At 31.6% G+C, this 19,137-nt stretch overlaps 1 long non-coding RNA gene across 1 annotated transcript; it reads right to left on the reverse strand.

Moving 5' to 3' along the window:
• Nucleotides 1-16,256: 16,256 nt before the first annotated feature.
• On the reverse strand, nt 16,257-17,145 carry LOC120129733. Its single transcript, XR_005516778.1, has 2 exons — nt 16,939-17,145; nt 16,257-16,576 (listed from the first exon to the last, which is right to left on the reverse strand). It is a non-coding gene; the product is annotated as an uncharacterized LOC120129733 (long non-coding RNA).
• Nucleotides 17,146-19,137: the final 1,992 nt, after the last annotated feature.

Genomic DNA, 19,137 nt, shown 5'->3' on the forward strand with positions numbered 1-19,137 from the left:
ATGCCTATTATAGAATCGAAATTCAAGAGATGAAATCAAAAGCAGAACTAGGAATTTATTATAGCGGAGGTAAAAATAATTTTTATTTTTCATAAATATAAAATTTTAATTGAGGGGACTTGGTATTTTTTTATTTAAAAATATATATTTAATATTAATTAATATTTTAAAAAATAATTTGCATAGGCCAAGGCTCCCCTTAGTCCCAAGATGTTCTACCACTAGATGGAATGGAGTGAGGACGAAGGACACATGTATATAGAAAGTAGAAGGGATTTCTGTCTCTCCCAAAATTTAAACCGTATGCTCTAGTAAATCATCGTAAAATACTTATGTGCTTTCAATTCCTCTATTTGATAACATTCTTTTTAATTTAGCCCCTCAATTTTTTATGATTCCTTTATTTCTTTAATTCATCCTTCATTTTAAATTTATTTTTTTACCAAATTTGAATCACATGCTCCTATACCACTATAGAATATCTATGTAACTTCAATTCCTATTTTTACTAAAAATATACTCCCTTTTTAGTCTCTTAACTTTGCATTTTACTCAATTTGGCCTTTTGACTGTAATTATTTACAATTTTTTTCTCATAAATTCCTTGATTTTTTATATTCTCATCAATATTTTACCTCAAAATATATTTTTTAAAATATAATATTGTAAATATAATATTTTTAATTTTATATTTTTATAAAAAAAGATTGTATTTGATATATTTAATAATATTATAAATTGAAAAGAATATGAAGAAATATCTATATAAAGAGAGATGATCGAAAAATTAGAATCAATCATTATCATAATACTATAAATAATTATAATAAAATTTGTATAGAAACTCGAATAATTCGAATCGAATAACTCGATTCAAATTTCTTAAACTCGCTTCGACTTGAAAAAATTTCAAGTTACGTCGAGTCAAAAAATATGAATCGTCAACTCAAATAACTCAAAACTTTTTAACTCAACTCGATTGAATGCTTACCTCTACCTTTAACATCCAATTACATCCATCCACCATTTTTTATAGTAAAAAAGATTACGCGACTTATTTAGATAAATATTATTCCCTTTGTCCCATTATTTTTATTTATTGTTGACTAAACATGTAGTTTTATGAAGTTAATTTTACCATGCGTTAAGTTGTATAAAATGAGATATGATAAAATTATCCTTAAAAAGTGGTTGATAGATTTATTTTAATGGGACAATATGATAAATGGTAAAAAAGAAAATTGATATATTGTTATTTATTGACTTTTTCTAATATAACATTTTAAATGAGATAATTTCAAAATCCAAAAGGGACAAATTTAATGGGATGACTCCATGAAATTTGTTAAAATTGTTTAGAAATATAAGATTGGCAAATAAAAAGATATATTTTTATAAGAATATATCAATAATTATATATAGGGTAAAGTACACAAATTGTCCCTCGACTATAAAGTGTTGCTTTATTGATTCCCTAACTATTAAAAGCTACAAAATGATCCTCCAACTATATGGCATTGCTTTGTTGAGTCCCTCAACTATTAAAAGTTATAAAATAATCACTCGAGTATTCATATGTTCCAAACTTGTTATTTTGTGTTAAACAATTGATGTTCATTTGAGTTGGTCGTTAACCTAATGGCTGAGAATGATAAAATTATATTTTAATGATGTCTACTGGCAATGTCGTTACTTTTAAGCACTGACTCGATGACATAATGTTTCAAGAAATAGATCAATAACATAATGTAAATGAAGATTTGAATCATAAAATACACCTTAAATGATTCAGGGATCTAATTTTATCATATTTTAGTCAATAGATTAACGTACAACTCAAAAGGCTATCAATTTTTAATGGAAAATGACGAGTTAGGAACATATAAATAGTTAGATGACCATTTTGTAACTTTTAATAGTCAGGGGACTCAACAAAGTAATGTCCTATAGTCGGAGGATCATTTTGTAACTTGTAATAGTCGAGGGACTCAAAAAAGCATCGTCGTATAGTCAATGTACCATTTGTGTGTGTGTGTGTGTGTGTGTGTGTGTGTATATATATATATATTTGCTTAATTAAGCTTACATACCTCAACACGAAATAAAAAGGAGATCGAAATGTTGACCCTACTCGAAAACTAATTGATTTGATAAGGATCTGATTCGATATTAGCTTGAATCAATAATGAACCAATTTAATAGATGATTCGACTCAACTTACTATAATCAAAATTTGAACTTTATCTAATTTGACCTGAATCGAATTAGGCTTATACTCACCTCATCCTAGAATAATAAAAAGATCCAAATGTTGACCCTACTTGAAAACTAATCGATCTGATATGGATCTGATTCGGTATTTGTAACACCCCTAACCCATACTCGACCCAGATACGAGTCCGAGATGTCACATTGACTTTTCCAAAACGTTTACTTTGACAAAATCTAATAAAATTCAGTTTAATATTCCCAATTGTATAAAACATATGGTTTTACAAAACTTATTAGAGAGTATCCAATACAAATATTTTATCTTACATGCCGACGACATTTCATATAACAAAATACACATAAGTCAAAACTTTTCTGATCTGAACTTTAGGAAGGAGATGCTGACCTGACATGCTCATCTTCTATCCATTTTCGTCTTCTCGGAACCTACATGTAAAACACTCACACGCTAAGTCAATGACTTAGTGAGGCATTAATAACTTAAGTATAAAATCTCAATTCTAATTTCTACTATGCAAACTTCATATAATCATATTAATTTATCAAACTCGTTATGCATCAAAACATAAAAACACACACACACACACACACACACACACACACACACACACACACACACACACACACACACACACACACATATATATATATATATATATATATATATATATATATATATATCATACCGACTGATATATTCTTTTATGTACTAATTACACATATCATCATTTACATTCATAACCTTAACATATATTATAATTGTTTCTTCTTTTTATCTTATCATCTTATTATTATCTTTAATACACATACACAATATATAATATCACATCACCAAACAAACATATAACATCACCTATAATTTTCTCATATTGTATCCTGGATGGCCCATGTATACATATGAGAACTATAGATATGTGAGACTATAGAGGTTGTGCACTAATGTTGTCACCACAGCTCGTATAAATGCATCGAAGTGCCACGTAGGATTGCATCGAAGTACCGCGTATTTAACACCCCCAACCCGGGTCTGAGTCCTAGGTATCACATTGACTTTTCAAACTTTGACTCTTAAAGAAAATCAAGGAAATTTTAAACTTTCATTAAAATAAAAGTTATTAACTTACATAAGTTGGCCAAAATAATACAAAATCTATCATAGCATTCGTACTTAACAACTTATTACATGCCAACACACTATATACAACAAAATACATACTTTGTTAATTACTTCTGATCTGATCTTCCAATAAGGTATGATGTCCATGCAAATTCCAATTCTGGTATTCTTGATTCTTTATACCTACGTGTAAATCACTTACACGCTAAGTCATAGACTTAGTGAGGCATAATAAAATATGTAACAATGAATTCATGAAACATGCACTCTTACCATTCGATCATGACATTATAACTTGCATGAATCTACTAAATTATAACATATTTGATCATGTCATACATATATGAAACTTATCTTTTATACGAGTTTCACTTTAATTTATCTTTGGATTGCCCATGTACATTATTGAGAACAAGAGGTATGTGAGTACACTAAGATTGTGCACAATGTTGTCACCACAGCTCGAATAAATTCCCACTAGGGGCACTGAATATTTTGTCCCGAAGGACCACTATGTCCCGAAGGACCACTGATAATCCCTCGACTCTTGGTATGCCAATTATACCTACAGCTCTCATATTAAATAACATGGGCTTATATATGAACACATTTCTCATTTTCATATCTCTTTTATCACTTTTCATATAAACATATAATTCACTTCATATGCACACATGTGATCACTTCCATTATTTCACATAACTGGATTGACTTTCTTATAATTGCATTCATGTATATAATATCATATTAAAGCATGGATGAATTATTTGTGAAATCACTATAACAGTAATATATATACTTATATGCATGGACATGAATATGAAATCATGAATTCAAGTAAAAGAGATAGACTTATCGCAAGTCTTGTCTCCATACAACTCTATATAGGATATGCACTCACCTTAGTCTTGCTTGCTTTGATTGGATCTTAATTCTTCGATTGTTACGGAACAGTATTACGTTATATATCTACATAGTCATACATTGATACATATCAGTATCTTAATTGATATACTCTAACCTTTCATTTCTTAAACTAAAGGAAAGGCGAATTTCATTCTTATTTATAATAGGTATCGATACCCACTATAGGGTATTGGTACACCCCGTAACTGAGGTATCGATACCCAATTTATATTCGAAGTTTTCATCTTAAGGGAGTATCGATACACTACCTAGGTATCGATACCCAAATTACCCTCGAAATTTTTCCATTTTAAGGGGTATCGATACACTCATGAAGGTATCAATACCCTTTGAATAATTTCTGCATTTTACTCCTGATGTATCAGTACCTGTTGAATGGGTATTGATACACCCTAGCCCAAAATTTCATTTTGAGCACGAAATTTCACTCTTTTCAGCTTCAATACTTCATTTTTCATTCTTTTTCATATTATTAACTCAAGTACACATACTTATATTAATTCCTACTCATTTATCACATATTAAACTTGAAAACTCCTTTCTCCATATAGAAATCAATAATCATACCAAATTTTCAATATGTTCTAAATTGAATTCTATTACTTCATATCTCTTAATTAAGCTGATGACAAGTCAAATTTAGTTTCAAATTTAACTTATCAACTATTTTCTAGAAATTCATTTAAAAACATTTTCTCTTTAATCATTCATAACTTCTTCATCTTTTGATTATAAGACAACTTAAGATTTCCTTAAGCTTAAGTATCACGTAAGAATCATAAACCAACATTTAATTCAACAAATAATCAACTAATTAAGGAACTCACCTTTTACTCTTGAAGCTCACGACTGGAGAAGAAAGGAGAATAATGAAGAGAACTCTGGAACTTTTTTCCCTCTTCCCCAATTTTCACGTGTATATATCTCATCCTTATCACCCTTTTAATTCATTTATTGGTCAAATGACCATTTTCCCTTTATTTCCTTTAATAATTATTAACAATCATTCATGAAATATTTCCCAATAAGTCATAAAATTATTCAATTATCCTACTTTAAATCACCAAATTATAAAGTTTTATAATTTAGTCACTAACCCATAGTTTGGGATGTTACAAATCTCCCCCTTAAGAAAATACGTCCTCGAATTTTCATTGCACAAAGAGATGGGGGTATTGATTCCTCATGTCCTTTTCACGTTCCCACGTTGCTTCCTCTATCTTGTGATTCCTCCATAGTACTTTGACCAATGTAATAGTCTTATTCCTTAGTTGTTTCACTTCGTGAGCTAGTATTTGAACAGGTTCCTCCTCATAAGTCGAGTCAGGTTGAACCTCTATCTATTATGGTGATACGAAATGAGAGGGGTCGGATCTATATTTTTGAATCATTGAAACATGGAATACATCACGAATCTTTTCTATTTTAGATGGCAAAGCTAATTGATATGCCACTGGTCTCATTTTATTAATGGTCTCATAAGGTCCAATAAAGCGAGGACTAAGCTTTCCTTTACGTCCAAACCTCAACACTTTTTCCACGGAGACATTTTCAAGAACACTTTATCTCCAATTTGAAATTCAATTTCCTTCCTCTTTAGATCCGCATATGATTTATGTCTATCAGCTGCAACTTTTAGATTATTCTGAATCACTTGAACTTTTCTTATGTTTCCTAAATCAACTCAGGACCAAAAACATTTCGATCCTTAAGTTTATACCAGTTCAAGGGCGTACGACACTTTCTACCATATAAAGCTTTGTAATAAACCATTTTAATACTTGACTGATAGATATTATTGTAAGCAAACTCGACAAGCGGCAAATATATTTCCCACGATCCTTTGAACTCTATTATACAGGTCCTCAACATATCCTCCAGAATTTGGATAGTCCGCTCAGACTGTCCATCAGTCTAAGGATGAAACGTTGTGCTAAAGTTTAATCAAGTTCCTAACGCTCTATGCAAAGTCGTCCAAAACCTCGATGTAAATCTAGGATCTCGATCATAAACAATGGAAACAGGTACACCATGTAATCGTATAATCTCTCTGATATATAATTCAGCATATTTATCCATGGACAAAATCAGCTCGTACCGGAATGAAATGAGCTGCTTAGTTAATCTGTCTACAATCACCGAAATTGAATCTCTTTTGTTTGGAGTTAAGGGTAGCCTCGTCACAAAATCCATTGTTACTTTCTCCCATTTCCACTGAAGAATAGACATTAGTTGTAACAATCCTGATGGAACCTGATGCTCAGCTTTGACTTGATGGAAAGTCAAACACTTGGATACGAATTCCGTAATGTTCCTCTTCATTCCAGTCCACCAATATCTACTCTTGAGATCCATATACATTTTGTTTCCTCCAGGATGCATTGTTAATGGACTATAATGTTCCGATAATAATTCTTTCTTTAATTCATCATTATCCGGAATTACCAATCTCATTCGACAATACAAGTTTCCATTAGACTTGATCTCATAGTTTTTTAGCTCTTCATTCTCTAACTGTTGCAATTTCTTTACACTTTTCATCATTTGCTTGCAATTCCTTAATTCGATTCAGCCATGATGGCTTGAGATTCATTTCTGTACATATTACACCGTCTCCATTTAATGATAATCTTGCATCTAAAGCTCGTAAGGCTACAAACGTCTTTCGACTTAAGGCATCCGCTACCACATTCGCTTTTCCCGGATGGAAATCAATTACAACATAGTAATCCTTTAAAAATTCCACCCATCTCCTTTGTCTTAAATTCAACTATTTCTGAGTCATCAAATACTTTAAACTCTTGCGATCAGTATATAAATAACAACGTTCACCATACAAGTAGTGACGCCAAATCTTAAGAGTGAACACTACTACCGCCATCTCCAGATCGTGTGTCGGATAATTTTTCTCATGCGGTTTTAATTACCTCGAAACATAGGCCACCACCTTGCCTTCTTGCATTAACACGTATCCCAAGCCATTATGGGACGCATTACTATACACTATGAAGTTCTTGCCAAACTCAGGTTGAACTAACACTGGAGCTTCTGTCAAAATTTTCTTTAACATTTCAAAACTTTCTTGGCACTTCGGAGCCCAAGCATATTTTACATCTTTCCTCAATAACTTAGTTAAGGGTAAAGCTATTATTGAAAAGTTTCTAATGAATCTTTAATAATAACCAGCTAACCCTAGAAAACTTTGAACTTCCGATATATTCTTTGGAACTTCACACTCCACAATGGATTTAATCTTTTGGAGATCCACCCAAATACCTTCTGCAGAAATTACATGTCCAAGGAATGTCACCTCATTCAACCAGAACTCACATTTAGATAGTTTGGCATATAACTTCTTGTCTCGTAAAATCTATAAAACTATCTTTAAGTGTGCACCATGTTCTTCATTTGATTTCGAATACAACAATATATCATTAATGAAAACAACTAACAAATTGGTCCAGATAAGGTTGAAATATTATGTTAATCAAGTCCATGAAAGCAGCTGGTGCATTTGTAACTCCAAACGGCATCACAATAAATTCATAGTGATCATATCTCGTTCTAAATGCCTTCTTTGGAATATTTTTCTCTTGAATTTTCAACTAATGATATCCAGATCGTAAATCAATCTTATAAAACACTGAATCTCTCTTTAACTGATCAAACAAATCATCAATTCTAGAGAGAGGATACTTGTTCTTGATGGTCACTTTATTAAGCTGTCGGTAGTCGATGTAGAGACGCATTGATCCATCTTTCTTCTTAACAAATAAAATTGGAGCTCCCCAAAGCGATACACTAGGTCTAATGAACCCTTCGTCCAACAATTCCTTTAATTGAATCTTTAATTCTTGCAACTCTTTTGGGGCCATTCTATATGGTGACATTGCTATAGGTATTTTTCCCGACATTATCTCAATCTAAAATTCCAACTCTCTGTCTTGAGGTAAACTCGACAACTCTGTAGGAAATACATCTGGGAACTCTCTGACTATGGGAATTTCTTCAATCCCTTTCTCTTTGGTTCTAACATCTAGCACGTTGGCAATGAACCCTTGACATCCCTGTAGCAGTAACTTCTTTGCGGACATCACTGATATTACATTCGCCAATGGATTCCATCATTCACTAAATACAATTACTTCTATACCTTCTGAACTTCTCAATATTACTCTTTTCAGTCTACAATCGACATTAGCGAAATAACGATATAATCAATCCATTCCTAATATCACTTCGAATTCGACAAAAGGTAATTCCATCAGATTAGCAGGAAATTCAATTCCCTGAATCCATATGGGATACCCTTGACACACCATATTAACCCGAGCACTGTGGCCTAACGAATTAGTCACTGTCACTTCATTGTTAGTAGCTTCTAACTGAATGCTTAATTCCCTTATTAACTTACTGCTAATGTATGAGTATGTAGAACCCGGATCAATCAACACTAAAACATTTTTTCCATATAACTAAAAAATACATGTTATTATCTACGGGTCATCTCGATCCTTATTGGTCTTAAGGTTGTACACTCGAGTAGTAGAGTGTATCTCCTGTTGAGCAGAGGACTTTGGTTGACTTCTTCCTCTGCCTCTTACCCTCTGAGTCACAGAAGTAGACCTCTCTGGCTGCACAAACTCACCATCTATCATGGGACAATCTCGAAAAAAATGCCTGATGTCCCCATATTTAAAACATGCTCCAGAAATCATTCAATATATCCCTGAATGATTCCTTTCACAATGTGAGAATTGTCTGACTTGGTTCTGGTTAGATCTCCCAGCTCTTGATCCCACTGACTGAGTTTGTCTGCCCCTCAACGGATTTGATCCTCTAGCAGAGGATGTCACCGACTCTGATCTAGCTTGGGGTCGAGAACTAGTATCTCTGCCCCTTTTTGATGGTGCAGAACTCAAAGAAACACTCATTCTTTTAGATATCTGAGCTTTGGAATCTCCAAACCTCTCGTTCTGAGCTCTTTCCAAAGTTTTGGCACGGTTTACCACCACTTGAAACGAAGACAAATTTAACACAATTAATATCCCTTTTAATCGAGTAAGTAATCCCTCTATGAACCACTCATAAGCATCATTCTCTGTAAGAATAAGCTCAGCAGCGAAGCCGCTCAACTTGTTGAATTCACACTCATATTCATATACGGTACGATTCCACTACTTCAGATTTATAAACTCTTGTTTCATCTGTCGGATGAACTGATCTCCTATGCATTTATGTTTGAATTCTTCTAAGAACAAGGACCAAGTTACTTGATCATCAGACATCCTCAATGTAATGTTGGTCCACCAAATTCTCGCTTGCCCTCGGAGTAAGGAGACTACTCCATCCAGCTTATCCGCACCGGAACAATGAAGTCCCTCAAGCATAATTTTCACGTCATTGAGCCAAAGGTCTGCAGCAACAGGACCTTCCTCGGCTTCACCTCTAAACTCTGGATCTCCTAAACTTTTAAACTCTTTCGCAACATTCATTCTCAGAGTTGAAGTAGCAGGAGGTTAGAAACGTGTCAATACCGCGTCCAACGTCTTAAAGAACACATCTTGATCAGCTACAGGCACTCCAGAGGGTGCCTGTTCTTCACTCTGCCAGGCCAGGGCAGGTGAATTACTGCTTTTAGCAGGCCTATCATCTCTCGCTTCACTTCTAGAGCTATCATGTCCAGAAATCTAATAAATTTACAACCATATAGTTATATTAGCAAAACAACATACTTACTATTCTATCATATCAAAATTTTTAACTATTTTGTTGGCATGTATACATTATAAGACACTCTAGACTTTGGTTTATGCCGAGAATCGACTAAACCGTAGATCTGATACCATTAAATATAACACCCCAACCCGTACCCGACCCGGATCCGAGTCCGAGGTGTCACATTGACTTTTCAAACTTTTCTTCTTAAAGAAAATCAAGGAAATTTTAAACTTTCATTAAAATAAAAGTTATTAACTTACATAAGTTGACCAAAATAATAAAAAATCTATCAGAGCATTCGTACTTAACAACTTATTACATGCCAACACACCATATACAACAAAATATATACTTTGTTAATTACTTCTGATATGATCTTCTAATAAGGTATGATGTCCGTGCAAATTCTAATTCTGGTATTCTTGCTTCTTTGTACCTACGTGTAAATCACTTACATGCTAAGTCATAGATTTAGTGAGGCATAATAAAATATGTAACAATGAATTCATGAATCATGAACTCTTACCATTCGATCATGACATTATAACTTGTATGAATCTACTAAACTATAACATATATGATCTTGTCATGCACATATGAAACTTATCTTTTATACGAGTTTCACTTAAATTTATCTTTGGATTGCTCATGTACATTATTGAGAATAGGAGGTATGTGAGTACACTGAGGTTATGCATAATGCTGTTACCACAGCTCGAATAAGTTCCCACTAGGGGCACTGACTATTTTGTCCTGAATGATCACTATGTCCCGAAGGACCACTGATAATCCCTTGACTCTTGGCATGCCAATTATACCTACAACTCTCATATTAAATAACATGGGCTTATATATGAACACATTTCTCATTTTTATCTCTTTTATCATTTTTCATATAAACATATAATTCACTTCATATGCACACATGTGATCACTTCCATTATTTCACATACTTGAATTGGCTTTCTTATAATTGCATTCATATATTTAATATAATATTAAAGCATGGATGAATTATACGTGAAATCACTATAACATTAATATATATACTTATATGCATGTACATGAATATGAAATCATGAATTCAACTATAAGAGATAGACTTATCGCAAGTCTTTTCTCCATACAACTCTATCTAGGATATGCACTCACCTTAGTCTTGCTTGCTTTGATTGGATCTTAATTCTTTGATTTTTTCGGAACAATATTACATTCTATATCTATATAGTCATACATTGATACATATCAGTATCTTAATTGATATACTCTAATCTTTCATTTATTAAACTAAAGGAATGATGAATTTCATTCTTATTTATAATAGGTATCGGTACCCACTATAGGGTATCGGTACACCCCATAACTGAGGTATCGATACACTGTCTAGGTATTCATCTTAAGGGGCCATCGATATACTACCTAAGTATCGATACCCTACCTAGGTATCGATACCCAAATTACACTCGAAAATTTTCCATTTCAAGGGGTATCGATACACTCCTGAAGGTATCAGTACCCTTTGAACAATTTTTGTATTTTACTCCTGATGTATCGGTACCTGTTGAATGGGTACCGATACACCCTAGCCCAAAATTTCATTTTGAGCACGAAATTCCACTCATTTCAGCTTCAATACTTCATTTTTCATTCATTTTCATATTATTAACTCAAGTACACATACTTATACTAATTCCTACTCATTTACCACATCTTAAACCTGAAAACTCCTTTCTCCATATAGAAATCAATAATCATACCAAATTTTCAATATGTTCTAAATTCAATTCTATTACTTCATATCTCTTAATTAAGCTGATGACAAGTCAAATTTAGTTTCAAATTTAACTTATCAACTCTTTTCCAGAAATTCATTTAAAAACCTTTTCTCTTTAATCTCTCATAACTTCTTTATCTTTTGATTATAATACAACTTTAACTTAATTTAAGCTAAAGTATCACCTAAGAATCATAAACCAACCTTTAATTCAAAAAATAATCAACTAATTAAGGAACTCACCTTTTACTCTTGAAGCTCACGGATGGAGAAGAAATGAGAAGAATAAAGAGAACTCTTGAACTTTGTTTCCCTCTTCCCGATCTTCACGTGTATATATCTCATCCTTATCACCCTTTTAATTCATTTATTGGTTAAATGACCATTTTCCCTTTATTTCCTTTAATAATTACTAACAATCATTCATGACATATGTCCCAATAAGTCATATAACTATTCAATTATCCTACTTTAAATCACCAAATTCTGAAGTTTTATAATTTAGTCACTAACCCATAGTTTGGGATGTTACAGCGTAGAAATGCACCAAAGTGCCATATAAAATATCCCTAAGGACCACATAAAAATTCCTTAAGAATCATATACATATTCTAAGGACCAAGTATGTGTCTCAAGGACCTCATAGATGTTCCAAAGGATACATATATGTCCCGAAGGACCACATAGACTCTCGACTCTTGGCATGCCAACTATATCCCTAGCTCTCATGACACATAACATGGGAATTATTATTTATGTCATTTCACCTATTCACATAGGCACATAATTCACTTTCACATTTCACGTATCTTATGTCACATAACTTGGATCACATATACATATAATCACGTAGATCACTTTTACACAGCTTATATCAACTTTTCACGTCATTTAACATTTCTTATCACATTGCTTATATCTTATTATTATGTCTTCTCATAGACATATATTCACATGTTCATATAGTTCACCCTCTCATCACATAAATATGTACTCATTTCATTTCACATGTAGTCTCATAACTTATCCTGATATAAATTATATAACATTTTTCCAACTCATAGTCATATATATACATATATCATTTTACCTATACTTGTATTCACATGGTTTATATTCTTCTTCTCATAATCATATATGTCATGTTTAATAGCATATTTCATATATGTATATAATAACTTATATAATCTCATATAGTTTAACCTTCATCCTCTTATATTTACCTATATCATGTAACCTATGTCATACTTATAAACACATATCACTTATATTATTTCATTTATATATATTAATCTAATCTATTTACTTAGTTCAATTTCATATAACCCATATGTCATAATTTTATTTAAGCACATGAATCTTTTCCTTATAGCTTATCTTATAAGTTCGTATCATCATTTATGTTCAAGTATCCTAATTAATATACTATTCTCCTATCCTTCTATAGGTCAATCTTGTCTACCTGATCTCACTTTTCATTTAATCATACAATTCTATTATACTAATTTACATAAATGATCACACAAATATGTAATTTTCCAACTCTAGTTCCTATTATTTATATAACATTTACATTTGCTTACCTAGTTCATATTAATTCTTATGAACTCACTTTTATCATATTCTCTTATTATTACATAATTTATCTCCTAAACATGTATTCACATACCTTAAAATCATATAACTTATATCATTTATACATAGTCACATAGTTCAATATCACATGGTTTATATCATATTCACACAACCTGTATTCACAATAATTATATAACATACCCAATAGCGTACATCATATATATTCATATCAAACACATTCTTACAGTCATGGATTTATGCATTCTAATATAGGAAATAAACTTATCACAAGTCTTATTTACATTCATCATCATATAATAACTACTATGCACTTATCTGGCCTCACTAGTCAATACCACTTTCTTATCTTATCTCGATGACTATCAATTGTAAACTTGTCCGGATGTTGCTCTCGATCGATATCTACACAATCATGTATACATATCAACATTCCAAATACTATGATTCGATCCTTGATTTCTTAAGTTATAATAAAGAGTAAATCTCAATTTCTCTTGCAAGGGTATCGGTACACTCTATAGGGTATCGATATATCCCTTAACTAATATATTGATACACTGCCTATGTATCGGTACACAAATTACATTCGAAAGTTTTTGTTTCAAGGGGGTATCGATACATTGCCTATGTATCAGTACCCTTTGAATATCTTACTGAATTGTACTCTTGAGGTATCGATACTTGTATGGGTATCGATAGCCCTTTGCCCAGAATTCACTTTTAAGCCCGAAAATCACTTCATTTCTACTCAAATACTTTATATTTCATCTTCTTTCATATTCCTAACTCACATACACATACTTAGACCCATTTATTCTCATTTATTACATCCTTAACCTCAAAATCCTATCATCTACATAGAATTCAAGAATCAAACCAAATTTTCAATGTGTTCTAATTCTAATTCTAACACTTCATACTTCTTAATTCCACTGATGACAAGTCAAATTCATAATTAGGACTTCAAAAACCTCTTTATTCTAACAATTCATTTCTACACCCTTAATATAATTTCCTTTGTAATTCTCTCTTCTTGATGTTTAAAGCTTATATAAGCTTTCCTTAAGCTTATATAACACCCAAAGAATCAAAAACAACTTATAAATCCAAGAATTAAATAGCTGAAATTATACTCACCTTTAACTGAGGTTTACAAAGAGAAGAAGAAGGCTGAAGAAGAAGACTCTGGATTCATTTATCTCATTTCCCATGTTTTTATATCCCTTAAAGAGAGAGAATAAAAATCTTCTCTTAGAAAAGACCATACTACCTTGTTACTTTCAACTTTACTATTAAATCCAACATTAAAATTCTCCAATTAAATCCCTGAACTTTTAACTTATTTTGAAATTGAACACAAAACTTTCACAATTTGCAATTTAATCACTGACCCTGATTTAGAATGTTACAATTTTGACTTGAATTGATAATGACCTAATTTAATACACGACTCGACTCAACTTACTATAGACCCGAACTAAATTTGAATATATCCCATTCAACCTAAATCGAACTTAAACATAATACAATCCAAATTCAAATTAACCTCACCTAAATTGACATGGTCCATATCCGATTTGAACTACTCGATTACCACCTTTAGATTATTCTATTTTTACTTAAGCAATATGAAATAATAGTTTGAATTAATAAATTAAATTCTTTGTTTATTTGATATCTGATCTATCTAATAATATTTTTATTTATTTGAGTATTCTATTTATATTGTTATTTTTACCATTACTATTATCCTATTGCCTTGAATAATTAATTTCCTTTCGTATCATCTTTTCACTACTTGCATTATTTAATAGTTTTCTTTTCATATTTGTGTTAAAAGATAATTTTTTAAGGTACATTATAAATTGAGAAAGCTTAAACTCAAAGTACGGAAGTGGGAGGGATATCCTATCTCATTTTTCATATTTGGCAAAAAGGAATAAAAGACCCATTTACTTTAGAAAAAATCAATATGGTCTATGTATTTTTTTAATGTGGCCCACTAACTCAGAAAATAAATTTAATGTGATCATTTGACCAATGTTTTTCATCATTGATCGTTATAGTATTGACGTGGTGGTCCATGATGCTGATATCACAATCCATTACAACTAATTACGTGAAAAATGATATGACAAATTGATTAAATTGGTTTTTTGGTTTAAAAAGTAAAAGTTGTTTTAAATTTTAAGATAAAAAGAATTCATATGTCCCTATACTTTAAAAAATAATATGATTCTTGTATTATTTATTCTCTCAATATGACTCTCTAACTTATAAAACAAATCTAATATAATAATTTAACCAATGTTTTTTTGTTGTTAACTACTACAGTATTGATATGAGGGTCAACAATACTAACATGGTTATCTATGATGGTCGATGATGTAACGAATGACATTGTAGATGAGCTAAAATAGCTTTTGGTTTTGTTAGAGGATTATTGTTTTTTTTTTTAATTCGCTTTTTTAATTATTTTTAAAATTAAAAATTATTTTAAATTTTAAATATAAATTATTCAAATATTCAAAAAAAATTAAATATAAATACTAAAAACAAAAATTAAATTACTAAAAAAATAAATGTTTATACTAAAAAATACAAAACCTATTATAAAAAATTAAAATTTTTTAAATACATATCATAGATTATAAAATAATAACTTATAAATTATTAAAAAAATTAAATATATATATATATATATAGACATATTGTAAACATTAAATCTTGTCTGAATTCCAATTCAATATTTTTTTTTGTTAATAATAGTATTTTTTTACATATCACTTGTTTACTTTAATTAGTGTTATTAGTTTAGGGGTTTATTATGTTTGATCATTTACTATTATTAAATATCAAATTCATATATAATACTTAGAAATAAAATATATATACTAATATCATTTACATATTTTATTTTTCATGTTACAACTCAAATATTACCAAAACTCAATCACAAAATACAAAACAAACCCAAATTTGAAGCCTAAACTATTTTAAACCTAAAGCCCAAGATCCAAGGCCTAGTTGTGGAGCCCATCACAATTAGGGTTTTCTAAACCCTTCTAGTGCCGCCAGTACCTTGATCGTAGGATCTGAAGGCGATCTGATGGCTCAGATTCAACCAAATGAACATAGGGTTTTGAGCCCTAGCAAGGTACTGCGCCGTCGTCGCCTTCCGAGTGGGCAAGGAATCCGTCACCGTCACCCTCCATATTAATCACATGCAACAAAGAGAGAATGGGATCCATCAATCGAAAAAAATCAGAGACTAAAAAAAGAGGAAAGAGCAGTGGAGTTAAAAAAATAGATTCGAACAAAAAAATCAATATAAAAATAGGGAAAAAAGGAGCATCTTTAGAGCATTCGAACAAAAAAAAAGAGAGATCGAAAACTAAAAAAACCTAAATCAGAGGATTTTGAGCAACCATTAAAAAAATCGAAAACCAGGGATAGAACCATTCGAACAAGAAGAACCAAAAAACAAAAACGAACCAACAGAGCCGAAAAAATCCACAGAAAATCAACAAAAATAACCATCGAGATAAGGGAAAAAGCTTAGAAACCTTACCTTTCCCGAGAAAACCACAGTCGTTTCTTCGTCGGAGCTGAGAAATCCTTCGACGTGGAAGGTAACTGCTTAAAACTTCTAGATCTAGAACATAAACTTGGGAAATGAGTGTTTCCGATTTCATTTTTTGGGTTGTTGATCTGGAAACCCTAGATGAAAAGGATTCCAAAGAGAGACTACTTATCTCTCGTGTTGAGCGGTGGTGAAAATAGAAAATAGGGCACATTGTAACATTTTAAACGTGGTGAGCAGCGTGTTTTCACCAAAATAATTCATGTTATAGGATTGGGGGTTTATTATGCTAGAGGACTCTTATCTTTTATGATATTCCTAATTTGGTCATCCAATAAAATTTATTTTCTTTTATTTCGTGCATATTAGTTTCTATCCTTTTATTTAGTCCTTATTTTACATTGTTAATAAATTTATGTAGATATTCTGATTTTGGCCATTTTATTTCATTTTATTTATGTTTAGGTAATGTAGGTTTCTTATTTATTCATTTTTAGTACTTCATTTTTGTTTTAGGTTGTTTAATGTTTTATTTTCACTTTAGTTTTAAGATTTATCTTTAGTTTGATTTTAGTCCCTATTCTGTAGGCCTGTAAATGAACTGAACGTTCAGCGAACCGTTCATGAACCGTGCGGCGGGAAGTTCGTTTATGTGCGTTTATTTATTAAATGAACGAACATGAACAAGATTTTGTGTTCGTTTAATTAAATGAACGAACATGAATATAGGTCTCGTTCGTTCATTTACGTTCATGAACGTTCGGTTATGTTCGTTTATATGCGTTTAGTTATGTTCGTTTATGTGCGTTCATTTATGTTTAACCTAATATTCTTAAATCAATTTTGGTGACCAATTTGTATGTATCTTAAAAATATTAATGAATATGATATTTTGATGACCAACTCATAATTAACCCAATTTTACAGCCTGATTAAGCGGTAATACAAAAAACCCTAAATCTAAAAACAATATTTTCTCAACTCTTCTCCAACCCGTCATTCATCTGTTCTTGATTCTCAACTCTCCCCACCCTCCACAATTTTCGTTTATCTGTTCTTGATTCTCAACCCTTCTTGAACGTGATTTCATAAGGTAAATAATTTGAATTTTTTTTTTGGTCTGTTAATTTTGGGGTGTGAATTTAGGGATTTTTTGTGGCATCTTGAACGATGTGGAACCCCTTGTATGCCGCTATGAACGGTGCATTCGACCAGTCGGTCTTCTCCAGCCCACCCCTCGTTGCCCAGTCATCCGCGTTAGAGTTGCCCTTAGGGAGTCCCAGTCAGATTTACGCTTATATCCTCTAGTGGGGGAAGAAAGTGGCGTGGTCAGTGGAGCGCTGCTGGATATGGCTGCAATGTTGCGGAGGAATGGAATGAGGTGAGTCGAGGTATTTGAATTGAAACGAGTCAGACTCGGGCATAAGGAAGATGAGGGACTCGCATGGTAGGAAGGTTCAGGGCTTGGGAAAGATGAAGACTGTGGACTAGGATGGTGGAAGGAAAACAATATTAAATTTAACATTTTGTCAAAAATGGTTGCTGACATATTGGCAATTCCGGTCACTACTGTTGCTTCTGAATCTGCTTTCAGTGCTGGTGGGAGGGTTATTGATCCGCATCGATCCTCTTTAGGAACTAAGATGGTAGATATGCTTGTTTGTGGAGCTGATTGGTATCGTCAATACTATGGGTTGGAGAAAAATAAAAACAATGTATTTTTATGTTTTAAGTTTTATTGAATTTGGTTTTACAATGACTAATATATTTTTTGGTTTTTTGATTTGTTGTAGCAAAACGAAGATATCATACATGTTGAGATTCCTTGAAAATGAGGATGAATGAATTGGTATAACCTCGCTAATTTAGTATATTTTTCATCTTTTGTTATAACTCCTTTAATTTAATATAATTTTATTTGTTTGATTTTGATCCGGATGGATGATGAATTAACGACTGATTATGAATGCAAGTTGAATATGTTACGAATATTATTGAAGTTGTTTGGATTTCAAGAAGATTGTTTTGTTGAACAAATTAACTTTAAGACTTTATTATATTCATATAGCTTACTTATGATTTATGTATGCTTTTGTCGTGTTCGAACAAATTAACTCTAAAGTTGTATGAATCATTTAATATCTTTAAAAGATTGATCGAAATATCTGATATCTTCAAACATTCCAT

Source organism: Hibiscus syriacus, unplaced genomic scaffold (genome assembly GCF_006381635.1).
Source record: "Hibiscus syriacus cultivar Baekdansim isolate YM2019G1 unplaced genomic scaffold, ASM638163v2 tig00110503_pilon, whole genome shotgun sequence".
NCBI classification, from domain to species: domain Eukaryota; kingdom Viridiplantae; phylum Streptophyta; class Magnoliopsida; order Malvales; family Malvaceae; genus Hibiscus; species Hibiscus syriacus.